Source organism: Hyperolius riggenbachi, chromosome 9, assembly GCF_040937935.1.
Source record: "Hyperolius riggenbachi isolate aHypRig1 chromosome 9, aHypRig1.pri, whole genome shotgun sequence".
In the NCBI taxonomy this organism is placed as follows: Eukaryota; Metazoa; Chordata; class Amphibia; order Anura; family Hyperoliidae; genus Hyperolius; species Hyperolius riggenbachi.
In genome coordinates, this window is record NC_090654.1 from 85,278,542 (window position 1) to 85,294,920 (window position 16,379).

Genomic DNA, 16,379 nt, shown 5'->3' on the forward strand with positions numbered 1-16,379 from the left:
AGTGAGTACAGAGGATTTGTTCTCCCAATAACAATGCTCGCCAAGTTTTGCAAATCAGGCCCACAGTGACTGAAAAAAAAACCCATCCAATGAGAAGTGGCAGTGGGCAGAAAGCAGTGCACCATACTTACCAAGCGATCCCTCACCAGGCGTCATGGTCAAGCTGTCGAAGGCCACCACTGCGCTGGGACTGGTCACCACAGGCTCTTCTTTCTTCATCCAGACCTGGGCAAATGATAGGTGGAGGTGAGCTCAAAAAGCAGTTAATGTCCATGCTAAAGCCTGGTACACACACATGCAATTTTGATTGGCCAATCATTGCACAATTTTACTACTTCCATGTAGTACAAGAGCTTTCCTGCACAATCTGTTCATACAATCCACAATCTGTTTACCTTCCTACTACGTGGAGGTAGCAAAATTGGACAGTGATCTGCCAATCAAAATAGCATGTGTATATGCACCCTAAGTTGCAGTGGATGAGGTGAGGGCTGCAGAAGCTATGTGCCGACTCAGACTGCTGGTGTGTTGGTGTGCCCTAGATAGTTGGCTTCTACTAAATGTCATAGCATAACCATATTGCGTCACAGTGAGTAGAACAACTGGTGCGCTCAACCACCTTACAGTTGCCACGTGCCTCGATCGATCCGGCAGGATCATCAATGGAAACAAAACAAAATGATCGGCACTGTTGCCCTGTTCTTTTGATAACATATTGTGACAACACGCTGGCTCCATGTTACTCATGCACATTCGCAAAAGAACTTTCAGTTTCTGAAACAGCCGATTATCAGCTGATTTCGGGGACATGAGCATTTGCCCTAAATTTTGTGCTGCCCTGCCTGGAAACCACACCGGAAGCTGTCTAAAGAACTGCACCATTCTCTGTACTGAGTGCAGAATGTTGCGGACGGACTGCACCTTTCTGCGAATGCGCTGCCCTATTCTCTGTACGGACTACACCTTTACTTCAGTGCAGCAGCAAGCAATAGAAAAGCCAAATTTTGATTTGACAAAAATCCAATTGTTTTAGAATCGTTTGTGCCTATCAACAGATTATTTACAACCGATCCGAATTTCTGATCGCTCGAACGATTTTGCGCTACAAATTGGACAGTTAGTGGCCACCTTTAGGGTGCATACACATATCCATAAAATGGATTGGCCAAACACAAGCCACTTTTACCACCTCCATGTAACATGAGGGACTGACACAGATTATGCGACTAAGCTCAGAGTCACATACCACATAGCAGTGGTAAAATTGGCCAATCTAAATTGTAGTGTGGATAGGCATGTGCACACCGCTGAGTACATAGCTGCATGATGCACGTACAGCAGTATATACAGCACATTCCCTCACCTTTCCCTGTTGTACATATTTCCTCACCTCCATCCACTAGCATGGCATAGCAATAGCAGATGGGCAGGTGCCATCCTCAGCGGTTCTCGTGATGCCCACCTGCACACGTGCGTCACAATAGCTGCCATGACGTCATACTGGCACGCATCCCCATCGCAGACAGAGCAACGGCGGAGACAGAAGTGCGACCTCTCTCTCCGTATCCCCGATAGCCATTAGCCAGGAGCTCTCAGACCAGACATACACCGGCAACAGCTCCAGGAAGAAGCAGTCATAGAGAGCGGCTGCCCAGTGCCCTGACAGTAGAGACGGCTACATCCCGGAGCTCCCCCTAGCGGCCGGTAGTAGAAATAACACTGTGATTGTAGTATGGATGCCATGGAACTAGATTTCTGAGAACAGAAATTAGTTTACGTTTTGACGCTCATCCTGGGCTATAGCTCCCAACTGTTCCTCTTTCGGAGGGACGGACTCCTCTTTGGGAGCCCTGTCCCTCGGTCCCTCATTCCTCCTCATTTGTCCATCTTTTCTCCTCATTTGTCCCTCTTTCAGGACTTTGTGCCTCTTTCTATGTAAAGATGTACATTTCTCTCCTGAAAAATGTGTTTGATTGACATTCCCATCCTTTAGATTGAAGTATTTCTTAATTTCAATGTTAGTATGAAGGAAAATGAACCAGGGTAGAAAGGACCAGTGTGATTTGAATTATAAAACAACATATTTTTCTTATGAAATCTTTATGGTGTGCATGACTAGGGGTGTGACGGGGGCATGATCTGGGGTGTGGCAGGGGCATGGCCTAAGTGTCCCTCTTTCTCATCTCAGAAAGTTGGGAGGTATGCTGGGCTGATATTACTTATTAAAAAAAAGATGCAAATTCCTTTTGGTAGCAATAATATGTGATCAGGGTCTTTTCCAGGGCCAGACTTTGTCCTGAGCAGCCAGGTATTCCCCTCCAGCCGCTGCAAAACCCCGCCTCCAAATCGAAAAGTATTCCCGCCCCCATTTGGCCGTGATAAGCCCCGCCCCAATGGCCATTAAGCTCCGCCTTCACCGTCCTTTGCATATGTGAAGCAGGCTGCAAACCTGGAGCAGTGAGGTTATAGGGAACCGTAAAGAGACACTGAAGTGAGAAGAGTATGGATTCTGCCATAATTATTTCCTTTTAAACAATACACATTGCCTGGCAGCCCTGCTGATCTATTTGGCTGCTGAAGTGTCTGAATCACACCAGAAACAAGCATGCAGCTAATCTTGTCAGAACTGACAATAATGTCAGAAACACCTGATCTGCTGCATGCTTGTTCAGGGTCTATGGCTAAAAGTATTAGAGGCAGAGGATCAGCGAGAAGCCAGGCAAAGTGTATTGTTAAAAAACGGAAATGAATATGTCAGCCACCATATCCCTCTTGCTTCAGTTGCCCTTTAACACAAATGAAAGGGGAACTGAAATAAGAGGTATATAGAGGCTGCCATATTTATTTCCTTTTAATCAATACCAGTTGCCTGGCAGCCCTGCTGATCCTCTGCCTCTAATACTATTAGCCATAGCCCCCGAACAAGCATACAGCAGATCAGGTGTTTCAGACTTTAAAATCAGATCTGACAAGACTAGCTGCATGCTTGTTTCTGGTGTTATTCAGATACTACTGCAGAGAAATAGACCAGCAGGGCTGCCAGGCAACTGGTGTTGATTAAAAGGAAATAAATATGGCAGCCTCCGTATACCTCTTACTTCAGTTCCCCTTTAAGGAGAAAAAAATAAAAAAGGATTTTCAGTAACCTGGGACTTCTATTAGCCCATTGCAGTCACCTGCGCCTTTGACATCCTAAAACAATGCTCTAGTCCCCCCAGGCGGCTAAGTTTCATCGCCCAGCCACTGTGCCTGCATGGCCCTAGACACACATTCTCGCTCACGTCGCCAACCCTGATTTCTCTTATTGCGCATGCGCAGGACAGCAATGTGAGAGAGAAGGATGCGCGCAGCCAGTGCCGCGCAGGTGCAGTACGCCGAAAACGAAACTTAGCTGCAGCGGGGGAATGGAACATTGCTCCAGCATGTTGAGGGCACAGGGCAGCTGCAGGGGACTGGTAGAAGCCCCAAGTAAGTAAAACTATTTTGAGATAAGGTTCCCTTCAAAACGGAACTGAAAGCTGAAAAAAAAGGTTGACTTTAAAAGCTTGGGCGCTTTTGGAAATATTTTTCTTTTGGGATTTTTTAAGCACCGGCAATTTTCAAAATCGCCCTAAAAAGCTTTTGTGCAATGATTCCCTATGAGAGTGTTCACATATGAGCGGTTCGATTCCAATCCGCTCACCAAATCGATGCCTGTACCATTTTGGAGGCAATTTGCCTCAATGGAAGGTATAGGGAAATTGCAAAGCGCTTGAAAATACGCTTTGTATAGCGATTTCCCGAGCGCTTTTAAGAATAAATACATTGTATTTATTATTTTCTGGATCAAAGAGTTCATTTCCTGAATTGATCTGCAAAAGCGTTTAGAAAAGCGCTGTAAAAAAAAACAAAAAAAACTAACGCACAGGTAAGAGCTAAAATACAAATCACTCACAAAATTGCAAAACGCTGGCGACAGCATTCTGCATGTGCAGTACATAGTTTTTCATATTGCACATGTGCAGAGCGCTCTCGTCCATGGGAGCACGATTAGGAGGCCCACGGACCAGGGCGGCTCATTAGAACGAAAGGAGGACACTGCGGGGGACCGGAGTATTGGTCTTTCCACTGCAGGTAACTGGTACAAGCGAGAGGTAAGTGGATGCTGCCATATTTATTTCCTTTTAAACAATACACATTGCCTGGCAGCCCTGTTAATCTATATATCTGCAGTAGTGTTTTAATCTGCATCATAAACAAGCATGCAGCTAATCTTGTCAGATCTGACAATAATGTCAGAAACACCTGATCTGCTGCATGCTTGTTCAGGGTCTATGGCTAAATGAATTAGAGGCAGAGGATCAGCAGGATAACCAGGCAACTGGTATTGCTTATAAGGAAATAAAAATGGCAGCCTCCATATACCTCTCACCAGGCATGGAGCTCACGAGTCCCTAAGGACTCGAATTCGTGATTTAAATGAGGCTTAATTGCCTTAGCTGTGTGGCTGGGAGAGAGGGGGTTAGTTACCCATAAGTCCGTTGGCTTTCCTGCATTCCAGACGTCTTGCACGCCTCCTATTGGACGCAATGCAAGACTCACTACCGCGCACTTCCTCCTTCCGGCTTGAAGCCTAGAAACTGCCCCTTTCTCCCTATCTACCCCCAGAATTCTCAGTAGCCTTACACTCTCCCTCAAGCCCTGTTCACACTGGGGATTGCAAGACGCTGGCTTTTCTTGCGATTATCGTATATTTTTTACAGTACATTTTTGCAATTGTTATTCATGTTTTAAATACATTGCAATTATGATAGCTCTAACATTCGCCAAAAAAATGCTGCATGTATCGCGTTTGCGTTTACCGCAAATCTTCGACAATCACAACAGTGAGATCTCTACCATATAGTTTACATTACACTAGCGATTTAAAAAGCCGATTGGTCCCTTACAGGCTGTTAATAAGCACCTCTCTCTCTCCACATCCAACCTCAGTAGCCTTACCCTTTTTTCTTCAGATCACACAGATCACATTGTAGGAATGTCATGTTTAGTCAGTGACGGACAAAGCCAACAGTGGGTCCCTGTGCAGAATAAATGTAGGGGGCCCCATGTAAGTGGGCGTGGTCGTAACAGATCATGGGTCGATTCAAATAGTGTCAATAACATAAAAGTATGTGAACCTAAGTTACAATCTGTAAGCACTGTATTAATGTCGCACATATTTTCCATTTCATTATATCTTGTACTTGACTAGGCCACAAGCAGTTATCACTGCTCCCCATGCAGCAGTGTCATAGATCAAAACTTGTAAAAATATAAATGGACAAAAACCTTTTATTGTTATTATTTAGCACTGTTATCTTCCACAGTCCTTTTACAGAGTAGTCTAATGTCCTACCATATTATTATTATTATGTATTTATATAGCACTGACATCTTCTGCAGCACATTACAGAGTACATAGTCATGTCACTGACTGTCCTCAGCGGAGCTTACACCCTAACCAATACCATACTCATGGTCTAATGTCCTTCCATACTATAATTATGTATTTATATGGCACTGACATCTTCTGCAGCACATTACAGAGTACATAGTCATGTCACTCACTGTCGTCAGAGCAGCTCACACTCTAACCTCTACCATTCTCATGGACTAATGTCCTTCCATACTATAATTATGTATTTATATAGCACTGACATCTTCTGCAGCACATTACAGAGTACATAGTCATGTCACTCACTGTCCTCGGAGGAGCTCACACTCTAACCTCTACCATACTCATGGTCTAATGTCCTTCCATGCTATAATTATGTATTTATATAGCACTGACATCTTCTGCAGCACATTACAGAGTGCATAGTCATGTCACTGACTGTCGTCAGAGCAGCTCACACTCTAACCTCTACCATTCTCATGGACTAATGTCCTTCCATACTATAATTATGTATTTATATAGCACTGACATCTTCTGCAGCACATTACAGAGTGCATAGTCATGTCACTGACTGTCGTCAGAGCAGCTCACACTCTAACCTCTACCATTCTCATGGACTAATGTCCTTCCATACTATAATTATGTACTTATATAGCACTGACATCTTCTGCAGCACATTACAGAGTGCAAAGTCATGTCATTCACTGTCTTCAGAGAAGCACACAATCTGCCGACATACACAAACCTAGAGGATGATCTGGGCCTGACTAATGGAGCTGAATGGGCCCCACATGACAGCACAGGCCTACGTCCGTCGTCCGCCACTGGATGTAGTATTTTATATCTGACATTGTATATGTATACATATAAGATGGATTGTCCATTTCTGTGTTGTCTCTCTTCTATTCTCTTTCAGATGGGGTTCAACAAGTATTTTTTATGTTAAAGAAGAGTTGGGCATGTGAACAGTTAAAACATTTATTTGTTCCTCCTCCTTTCAACTTTCTTCCACTCTTTGTCTCCCTTTCATTCTATTTTCTAGTATGGTGTATATGCTATATGAACCGTCTTTATTTACAGATAACATTGTATGCATGCACTGTGTAATTTTTTATAAGTGTCATTATATGTGTTTATACATGCAAGATGGATTGTTCTTTGCTATATTGTTTCTCTTCTGTTCTCTTAGGACTCATGGTAAAATTGTGATTGCAGTAAAATTGCATATTTTACCGCAAACACGATTTTACCAAGATTTTACTGCAATTTAAATGTAAGTCAATATGAGCGGTTTTTAAAAAGCTCTCAGAAAACTATGGAGGCCAAAAAGCGCTCAGAGGAGCGCTGATAGTGTGTCTGAGCCCGTACAGATGGGGCTCAACAAGTATTTTTCATGCTGAAGAAGAGTTAAAGGACTTACAAGGCAAAAAACTTAAAAAAAGTTAAATATCTCTTGCTATTTATCATCCTTAGGGGACACCATCTGCCCCCCCCCCACCCCGTTTCATTCCGCCGTGTCTTAAGTGGGACAACCAGTCTCCAGTGGGGTCCCGAACCGATCCCCCGGGTCGTCCTCAGCTTCCCCAATTAATATGGCCTCCAGGTCCTGCCGCACCTGCGCTGTCCACTGCCTGTGGACCCATTTAACCACTTCAGGACCCAGCCTTTACCCCCCCTTAAGGACCAGCGCTACTTTTTATGATCTGTGCTGGGTGGGCTCTGCAGCCCCCAGCACAGATCATGTTACATGCAGAGCGATCAGATCGCCCCCCTTTTTCCCCCCCCTATGGGGATGATGTGCAGGGGGGTCTGATCGCTCCGGTCTGCAGGCATGTTGCGGGGGGGGCACCTCAAAGCCCCCCTCCACGGCGAAATTCCCCCCTCCCTCTCCTACCTGCTCCCCCCCCCCCCCCGGTGATCGGGGCTGCACAGGACGCTATCCGGTCAGTGTCCCTGTCACATCGTGGCGATCCCCAGCCGCTGATTGGCCAGGGATCGCCGATCTGCCTTACGGCGCTGCTTCGTAGCAGCGCCGTACAATGTAAACAAAGGAGACATACGTCTCCTACGTTTACATTTAGTCTGCGAGCCGCGATCAGCGGCTCGCAGGCTATTCACGGAGACCCGCTCCGTGATCTAACAGGAAACGGCCTCTCGCGCGAGCGGCCTTTCCTGATTAATTAGGGAGGCACCTGGCGACGCACATCTGCGTCGCTGGTCCTCCAGCTACTACTTTGCCGCCGCACGGTATGAGTGTGCGGTCGGCAAGTGGTTAAAAGGCAAGTACTGTCTTGGACAGTGCATTTGTTTCCTGTGTTTGGCATATATTTGTCTACATGGAAGAGGGATTATTCATCTCTGTGTTGTCTCTCTACCGTTCTCTTACAAATAGTGTTCAACAAGTATTTTTCATGTTGTAAAAGAGTTGGGCATGTGAATTGTTAAAACATGTATTTGTTTCTTCTCCTTTAAACTTTCTCCCTTTTTTTGTCTCTCATTCATTCCCTTTTCCAGTATAATATAAACATGCAATGTGAACCATTTTTTTTCACAGGTGACATTGTAGGAATTTCATGTGTAGTATTTTATATCTGTTATTGTATGTGATAATGCATGTAAGTTGTTTTCTCTTTTTCTATGTAGTCTAGTAGGATAGTATAAGACAGAACAAAGAGGGTTATCCAGTAAACAGAAACCCTCTGGAGTTTAAGGAGATGCTGGGTAGCATCAAATTGCGCCCGTGGGGTGCCAACCATGTAGCACTCGTCGGGTGCGTGCGGGAGCACAAAAAGTGATGGGAGAGGTTCAAGGGTGGCTAGATTCAAAGTACACCACTCTATCCGCAATCCTTATTGCCTGTGCAATCGGTTAGGGATAAAGATTATAGTACATCATAAATTTCAAGTCTGGCTCATCTCTGCAAATCAAACCCGCTCGGTGATAGTCACCGCCCCAGCCCCCCAAGGGCGACCCGCAGGAGGGAAATGCCGCAGTGGCGGACCCGGCACACACAAGGCCAGGACGGCATGTGTAACATTACACGCGAGCGCCCCGGGCGGGCGGGGGAAGTGACAACACCCATAAAATAACAACCCTGGAAAAACTAGCATTCATTAACCTGCCAGCCCCCCACGGCAGCCCACAAGGGGAAATGCCCCAGTGAAAGGCCGAGACGGCGTGCGTAACATTGACCCATGTGGGCGTCCCCGAGGGGCGAGAGGGACCCAGATGAAAAGGAGGTCGCCAAAATTTTCACTTGCTACCAGAGGACCAACCCAGCCCTTCAATTCAGATAACTGGGCATGAAATCTATATGTCAATAAGCCATAGTAGTGAACAGGTTAAAGCAAAATAATATTTCCTAAACACCTTGATTCCAAGACATCTATACCACCAGCTCCCGCGGGCACCCACAAGCCATAAATGTAAATAGAATATACAAATAGATGTGTGACCCCGGGGAGCAGGGGGCAGTGACCAACCTGTCAGCGTGATGTTACGTGGGCAGTATGTCTAGGGGCCCACTATAGCGGGAGGGAAATGCTGTGGTGGCGGACCCGGCACACACAAGGCCAAGACGGCACGTGCAACACCACACCAACGGGCGCCCCCAGGGGGCGAGGGAAGCGACAATACTCACAAGAGAACAACCCGGGAGAAAAAACTAGCATTCACTAACTCGCCAGCCCCCCACGATAGCCCTCAGGGGGAAACGCTGCAGTGGCAGACCCAGCCCAGTGAAAGGCAGAGACGGTGTGCATAATGTTGACCCATGTGGGCGCCCCCGGGGGGCGAGAGGGACCCCTATAAAAAGGAGGTAGCCTAAATTTTAAATTGCTACCAGAGGACTAATTCAGCCCTTCAGCTCAGAAAACTGGGCATGAACTTTATATGTCAATAAGCCACTTTAGTGAACAGGTAAAAGCAAAATAATATTTCCTAAGCATCTTGATTTAAGGAAATCTATACCATTAGCTCCCCGCGGGCACCCACCAGCTATAAATGTAAATAGGGTATACAAATAGATGTGTGACCCCGGGGAGCAGGGGGGGCGGCGATCAATTTGTCAGCGTAATGCTACGTGGGCAGTATGTCTAGGAGCCCACTATAGCCACCTTTAAGTCTGCTGAATGAGAGATACCCTGTGTGCGCCATTCTAACCCCCCTAGGCTGGCTGCTTAAGTGAAAGTACAGCAATGGCAAGCCCGGAGGGTGTTAACACATAACAATCTAAATGCTATTATAGCCCCACATAGCTCTTTTCATAAAGCGTAGGTTTAGTATAAAGGTACAGGCTATTGGCACCTATGAAATTTAGACATGTGGCATAGAAATACACAAAATTTAAATTCAAAAGAGGACAGTCAGATTCCAATGGGTAAACATTGAACATTCCTGTGTCTGTGCAACACTGTTAACAGAAAAGAAAAGCATAACAATTGAGCCAGTTTATGGCGGAAATTGCAGTAGACAGCCATCTGAAGGAGCCAACAGGCTCATATTAACCAGGGCAGAGGGCCCAGAAAATTAGAGCAAGAGTATATCTTTTGATAATGCTGTCAGTATATAGTGGTACTCCGTGAGCTTGAAAAGGTGGACAGGGTCCGGACATAAAATGAGTCACTTAGCTTAGACTCCGCATGGGCCCACAGTTACATAGGGAAGCACATGGCTTGTCTATGGAAGTTAATCAAGGCAGGCTGGGCCACTAGGCCGCAATGGCGGGAGAAAAAGCGCGTTTAGCAAAGTGAAGTACTTAACTTGCAGATCATTGTACTTTCTGGAACACCTGAGATGATAAGTCCTTTAGGGCTTGAGACCGTTTCTTAGGGGGTCTCTGTTCTTTAGGTGATGCAGAGCCGGCCCAATCCGGTTGTGCTTGGGAGTCGGCTGTACGCTTAGGGGAGCTCTGTGACTGAGAAGGCTAGGGAGGCAGCGGGAAGTCCAGAAGACGAAAGCACTCCCTGGCTTCTTCGATGTTGCGGATGGAGTGCTGTTGTTCCTGCCAGTGGAAATTAAGTTGAAAAGGAAAGCTCCATCTGTATTTGACTCCCTTATCCCTCAAGGTAGCAAGATAAGGGCGCAGCTCTTTTCGCTTAGCCAGTGTGGTGGAGGCCAAGTCTGCATATAGTTGGTACTTATGCCCCTGGAAGGAGAGGTCTGGCTTGTTTCTCGCAGCTTGGAGTAGCTTCTCTTTGGTAAGATAATGATGCATTTTAAGAATGATATCTCTCGGCAGACCGTTAGGGAGTGGGCGTGAGAGGGCCCTATGAACGTGGTCCATTTCTAGTTGATTGACTGGTAAGTTTGGGTACAGTTCCTGAAATAGCGCGGTAATGAAGCCCCCCCCCCCCCCCCAAAAAAAAAAATCTTGAATAGTTTCAGAGATTCCACGCACTCTAAGGTTTTCCCTTCTTGATCTGTTTTCAGCGTCCTCCATTTTATCATGCAGTGTGCGGATCTCTGATTTGAGGGACTCAATTTCTTCCTCATGCCCTTCCAGCACTATTGTAGCGTTGTCTAATCTTCCCTGAATGGCGGACGTGCGATGACCCACCTGTCTGATTTCATGGAGAAGCTCGCAGCCCAGTTGTTTGTTAGCACCAATGATTTCCTGGCGTATGATGTCTCTGAGTTCCTCCAGCGTAAGCTGCTCTGGCAGAGAGGGTGACTTGCTTGCTGGTAAGTCCGCGTGGGGAAACATGTCCTGGCTTTTTTCGAATTGTATGTCAGCCTCACGGTCCGCGCCAGGTGCCATCTTAGGTGATCCTGCCGGCGTACTTGATGGCGAATTTGTAGCCCCGGTGTTGTCTCGGGAGTCGGAAGGCATCTTCCGGCCGGTGCCCCGAGCGCTCCGATTGCCCCTGTTGCGTTTTGGAGGAATGGGGAAGCGGGTAAAGCAGTGTTAATAGCTAATTGTCTCCCTGTACTCGCGCAGCTTTAAAACTAAGCGTTCATCTTAGTCAGCCGTGCGCATGCGCCCCCTGAGAAGTATTTTTATGTTGAAGAAGAGAGGGGAATGGGATTTGTTATAACATGTATTTGTTGTTTCTACTTGCAACTTTCTTACACATTTTGTCTGTCTTTTATTCTCTTTTCCAGTGTAATATGTATGCAAATATGAAGCATCTTTTTTACAGGTCACGTTGCACCTTTGCCATGTGTAATGTTTTATATATTCCACTAGTAGACCCAAGCCCATTTAAAAACGGGCTCTGGTACTAGGTTTTTTTCCGGCCGGAAATCTGGGATCTGTTATAACATTTCATGTGTAGTATTTTATATCTCTTATTGTATGTGTTAATGCATGTAAGTTGGTATCTCTTTTTCTGTGTTGTCTGTCTTCTTGCAACTTTCTTGCACTTCTTGTTTGTTTTTTACTCTCTTTTCCAGTATAATATGTAAGCATATATAATCCATATTTTTGGACTGGTCATTTTGTGCGTACGTTTTATATTTGTCATTGTATATGTTAATGCATGTTAGATGGTATCTCTTATTCTGTGTTGTCTGTCTTCTGTTTTTTTACAGATGGGGTTCGACTAGTATTTTTCATGTTGAAGAAGAGTTTGGCATCTGGTTTGTTATAACATGTATTTGTTCTTTCTTCTTGCAACTTTCTTACTCTATTTGTCTGACTTTATTTCTCTTTTCCAGTATAATATGTATGCATATATAAACAATCTTTTTTTACAGGTCACTTTGTGTGCATTTCATGGGTAGTATTTTAGATCTGTTATTGTATTTGGTAATGCATGTAAATTATTATCTCTTTTTTTTGTGTTGTCTCTCTTCTGTTTTCTTACAGATGGCGGTCGACAAGTATTTTTCATGTTGAAGAGGAGTTTGGCATCGTATTTGTTATAACATCTATTTGTTCTTTCTCCTTGCAACTTTCTGACTCTTTTTGTCTGACTTTTTTTCTGTTTTTCAGTATGATATGTATGCATATATAAACAATCTTTATTTACACGTCACTTTGTGTACATTTTATGGGTAGTATTTTATATCTGTTATTGTATGTGGTAATGCATGTAAATTGGTATCTCTTTTTTGTGTTGTCTCTCTTCTGTTTTCTTACAGATGGCGGTCAACAAGTGTTTTTCATGGTGAAGAAGAGTTGTGCATGTGAATTGTTATGGCGGAGGAAGTTGGGCGTATTTGTTTCTTCACATTTACTGTGCAGATTTTGCACACTAACTGTTAAAGAAAATAAATCTGGAGAGGAATAGGGTGGCTATTGGGGAGGAGGAGACCACAGTACAGGGTGGGCCATTTATATGGATACACCTTAATTTGGCTATTTATCTGGGTACATAATTTTACGTGAAAGGTGAAATTAACAAACAAAACCACCACTATTGGTCTGACACTAACCCGCATTGGATAGATCACTCCAAGACTGTTGGAACAAAAAAAATTGATGGTATGATGTTGTATATGGGGTGTATACATAGATCAGGTGTATCCATATAAATGGCCCACCCTGTAGTATCCTTTAGTTTTGCAATGTGTAATATTTTATATCTTCCATTGTATGTGTAAATGCATGTATGTTGTTTTCTCTTTTTCTGTGTTGTCTCTTTTCTGTTTTCTTACAGATGGCGGTGGACAAGTTTTTTCATCTTGAAGAAGAGTTTGGCATTGGGTTTGTTATAACGTGTATTTGTTCTTTTTTCTTGCAACTTTCTTACTCTTTTTGTCTGACTTTATTTCTTTTTTCCAGTATAATATGCATGCATATATAAACAATATTTTTTTACAGGTCACTTTGTGAGCATTTCATGGGTAGTATTTTATATCTGTTATTGTATGTGGTAATGCATGTAAATTGGTATCTCTTTTTTTGTGTTGTCTCTCTTCTGTTTTCTTACAGATGGTGGTTGACAAGTGTTTTTCATGGTGAAGAAGAGTTGTGCATGTGAATTGGTATGGCGGAGGCAGTTGGGCGTATTTGTTTCTTCACATTTACTGTGCAGATTTTGCACCCTAACTGTTAAAGAAAATAAATCTGGAGAGGAATAGGGTGGCTATTGGGGAGGAGGAGGCCACAGTACAGGGTGGGCCATTCATATGGATACACCTTAATTTGGCTATTTACATGGGTACATAATTTTATGTGAATGGTGAAATTAACAAACAAAACCACCGCTATTGGTCTGACACTAACCCACATTGGATAGATCACTTCAAGACTGTTGGAACAAAAATATTGATGGTATGATGTTGTATATGGGGTGTATACATAGATCAGGTGTATCCATATAAATGGCCCACCCTGTAGTATCCTTTAGTTTTGCAAAGTGTAATATTTTATATCTTCCATTGTATGTGTAAATGCATGTATGTTGTTTTCTCTTTTTCTGTGTTTCTTTTGTCTTCCAGATGGAGCTGGAGAAGTATTTTTTATGTTGAAGAGACGTTTGGCATCGGGTTTGTTATAACATGTATTTGTTCTTTCTTTTTGCAACTTTCTTACTCTTTTTGTCTGACTTCACTTTTCTTTTCCAGTATAATATGTCAGCATATATAAACAATCTTTTTTTACAGGTCACTTTGTGTGCATTTCATGGGTAGTATTTTATATCTGTTATTGTATGTGGTAATGCATGTAAGTTGGTATCTCTTTTTTTGTGTTTTCTCTCTTCTGTTTTCTTACAGATGGCGGTCGACAAGTATTTTCCATGTTGAAGAAGAGTTTGGCATTGGGTTTGTTATAACATGTATTTGTTCTTTCTTCTTGCAACTTTCTTCCTCTTTTTGTCTGACTTTATTTCTTTTTTCCAATATAATATGTATGCATATATAAACAATCTTTTTTTACAGGTCACTTTGTGAGCATTTCATGGGTAGTATTTTATATCTGTTATTGTATGTGGTAATGCATGTAAATTGGTATCTCTTTTTTTGTGTTGTCTCTCTTCTGTTTTCTTACAGATGGTGGTTGACAAGTGTTTTTCATGGTGAAGAAGAGTTGTGCATGTGAATTGGTATGGCAATGGCAGTTGGGCGTATTTGTTTCTTCACATACACTGTGCAGATTTTGCACACCAACTGTTAAAGAAAATAAATCTAGAGAGGAATAGGGTGGCTATTGGGGAGGAGGAGGCCACAGTACAGGGTGGGCCATTTATATAGATACACCTTAATTTGGCTATTTATATGGGTACATAATTGTATGGGAATGGTGAAATTAACAAACAAAACCACCACTATTGGTCTGACACTAACCCACATTGGATAGATCCATCCAAGACTGTTGGAACAAAAAAATTGATGGTATGATGTTGTATATGGGGTGTATACATAGATCAGGTGTATCCATATAAATGGCCCACCCTGTAGTATCATTTAGTTTTGCAATGTGTAATATTTTATATCTTCCATTGTATGTGTAAATGCATGTATGTTGTTTTCTCTTTTTCTGTGTTTCTTTTGTCTTCCAGATGGAGCTGGAGAAGTATTTTTTATGTTGAAGAGGAGTTTGGCATCTGGTTTGTTATAACATGTATTTGTTCTTTCTTCTTGCAACGTTCTTACTCTTTTTGTCTGACTTTATTTTTCTTTTCCAGTATAATATGTCAGCATATATAAACAATCTTTTTTACAGGTCACTTTGTGTGCATTTCATGGGTAGTATTTTATATCTTTTATTGTATGTGGTAATGCATGTAAATGATTATCTCTTTTTTTTGTGTTGTCTCTCTTCTGTTTTCTTACAGATGGCAGTCGACAAGTGTTTTTCATGGTGAAGAAGAGTTGTGCATGTGAATTGGTATGGCGGAGGAAGTTGGGCATATTTGTTTCTTCACATTTACTGTGCAGATTTTGCACACTAACTGTTAAAGAAAATAAATCTGGAGAGGAATAGGGTGGCTATTGGGGAGGAGGAGGCCACAGTACAGGGTGGGCCATTCGTATAGATACACCTTAATTTGGCTATTTATATGGGTACATAATTTTATGGGAATGGTGAAATTAACAAACAAAACCACCACTATTGGTCTGACACTAACCTGCATTGGATAGATCACTCCAAGACTGTTGGAACAAAAAAATTGATGGTATGATGTTGTATATGGGGTGTATACATAGATCAGGTGTATCCATATAAATGGCCCACCCTGTAGAATCCTTTAGTTTTGCAATGTGTAATATTTTATATCTTCCATTGTATGTGTAAATGCATGTATGTTGTTTTCTCTTTTTCTGTGTTTCTTTTGTCTTCCAGATGGAGCTGGAGAAGTATTTTTTATGTTGAAGAGGAGTTTGGCATCGGGTTTGTTATAACATGTATTTGTTCTTTCTTCTTGCAACTTTCTTACTCTTTTTGTCTGACTTTATTTTTCTTTTCCAGTATAATATGTCAGCATATATAAACAATCTTTTTTTACAGGTCACTTTGTTTGCATTTCATGGGTAGTATTTTATATCCTTTATTGTATGTGGTAATGCATGTAAATTATTATCTCTTTTTTTTAGTGATGTCTCTCTTCTGTTTTCTTGCAGATGGCGGTCGACAAGTATTTTTCATGTTGAAGAAGAGTTTGGCATCGTATTTGTTATAACATCTATTTGTTCTTTCTCCTTGCAACTTTCTGACTCTTTTTGTCTGACTTTTTTTCTGTTTTTCAGTATGATATGTATGCATATATAAATAATCTTTATTTACAGGTCACTTTGTGTGCATTTCATGGGTAGTATTTTATATCTGTTATTGTATGTGGTAATGCATGTAAATTGGTATCTCTTTTTTGTGTTGTCTCTCTTCAGTTTTTTTACAGATGGCGGTCGACAAGTGTTTTTCATGGTGAAGAAGAGTTGTGCATGTGAATTGGTATGGCGGAGGAAGTTGGGCGTATTTGTTTCTTCACATTTACTGTGCAGATTTTGCACACTAACTGTTAAAGAAAATGAATCTGGAGAGGAATAGGGTGGCTATTGGGGAGGAGGAGGCCACAGT

At 42.7% G+C, this 16,379-nt stretch overlaps 1 long non-coding RNA gene across 2 annotated transcripts in view; it reads right to left on the reverse strand.

The window, feature by feature from the left end:
- The window catches only part of LOC137531650 (uncharacterized), a 54,033-nt gene extending 52,471 nt beyond the window's left edge, over positions 1–1,562 (reverse strand). Inside the window, exons 1-2 of one of the 2 annotated variants that reach the window (XR_011023699.1) lie at positions 1,463–1,562; positions 132–225 (exon numbers count right to left, since the gene is read on the reverse strand). This is a non-coding gene — a long non-coding RNA (uncharacterized lncRNA). Of the gene's footprint in view, positions 1–131; positions 226–1,390; positions 1,431–1,462 lie in introns of those variants that run through there. The other variant, XR_011023700.1, reaches the window with a different exon arrangement.
- Between the last annotated feature and the right edge of the window lie 14,817 nt (positions 1,563–16,379).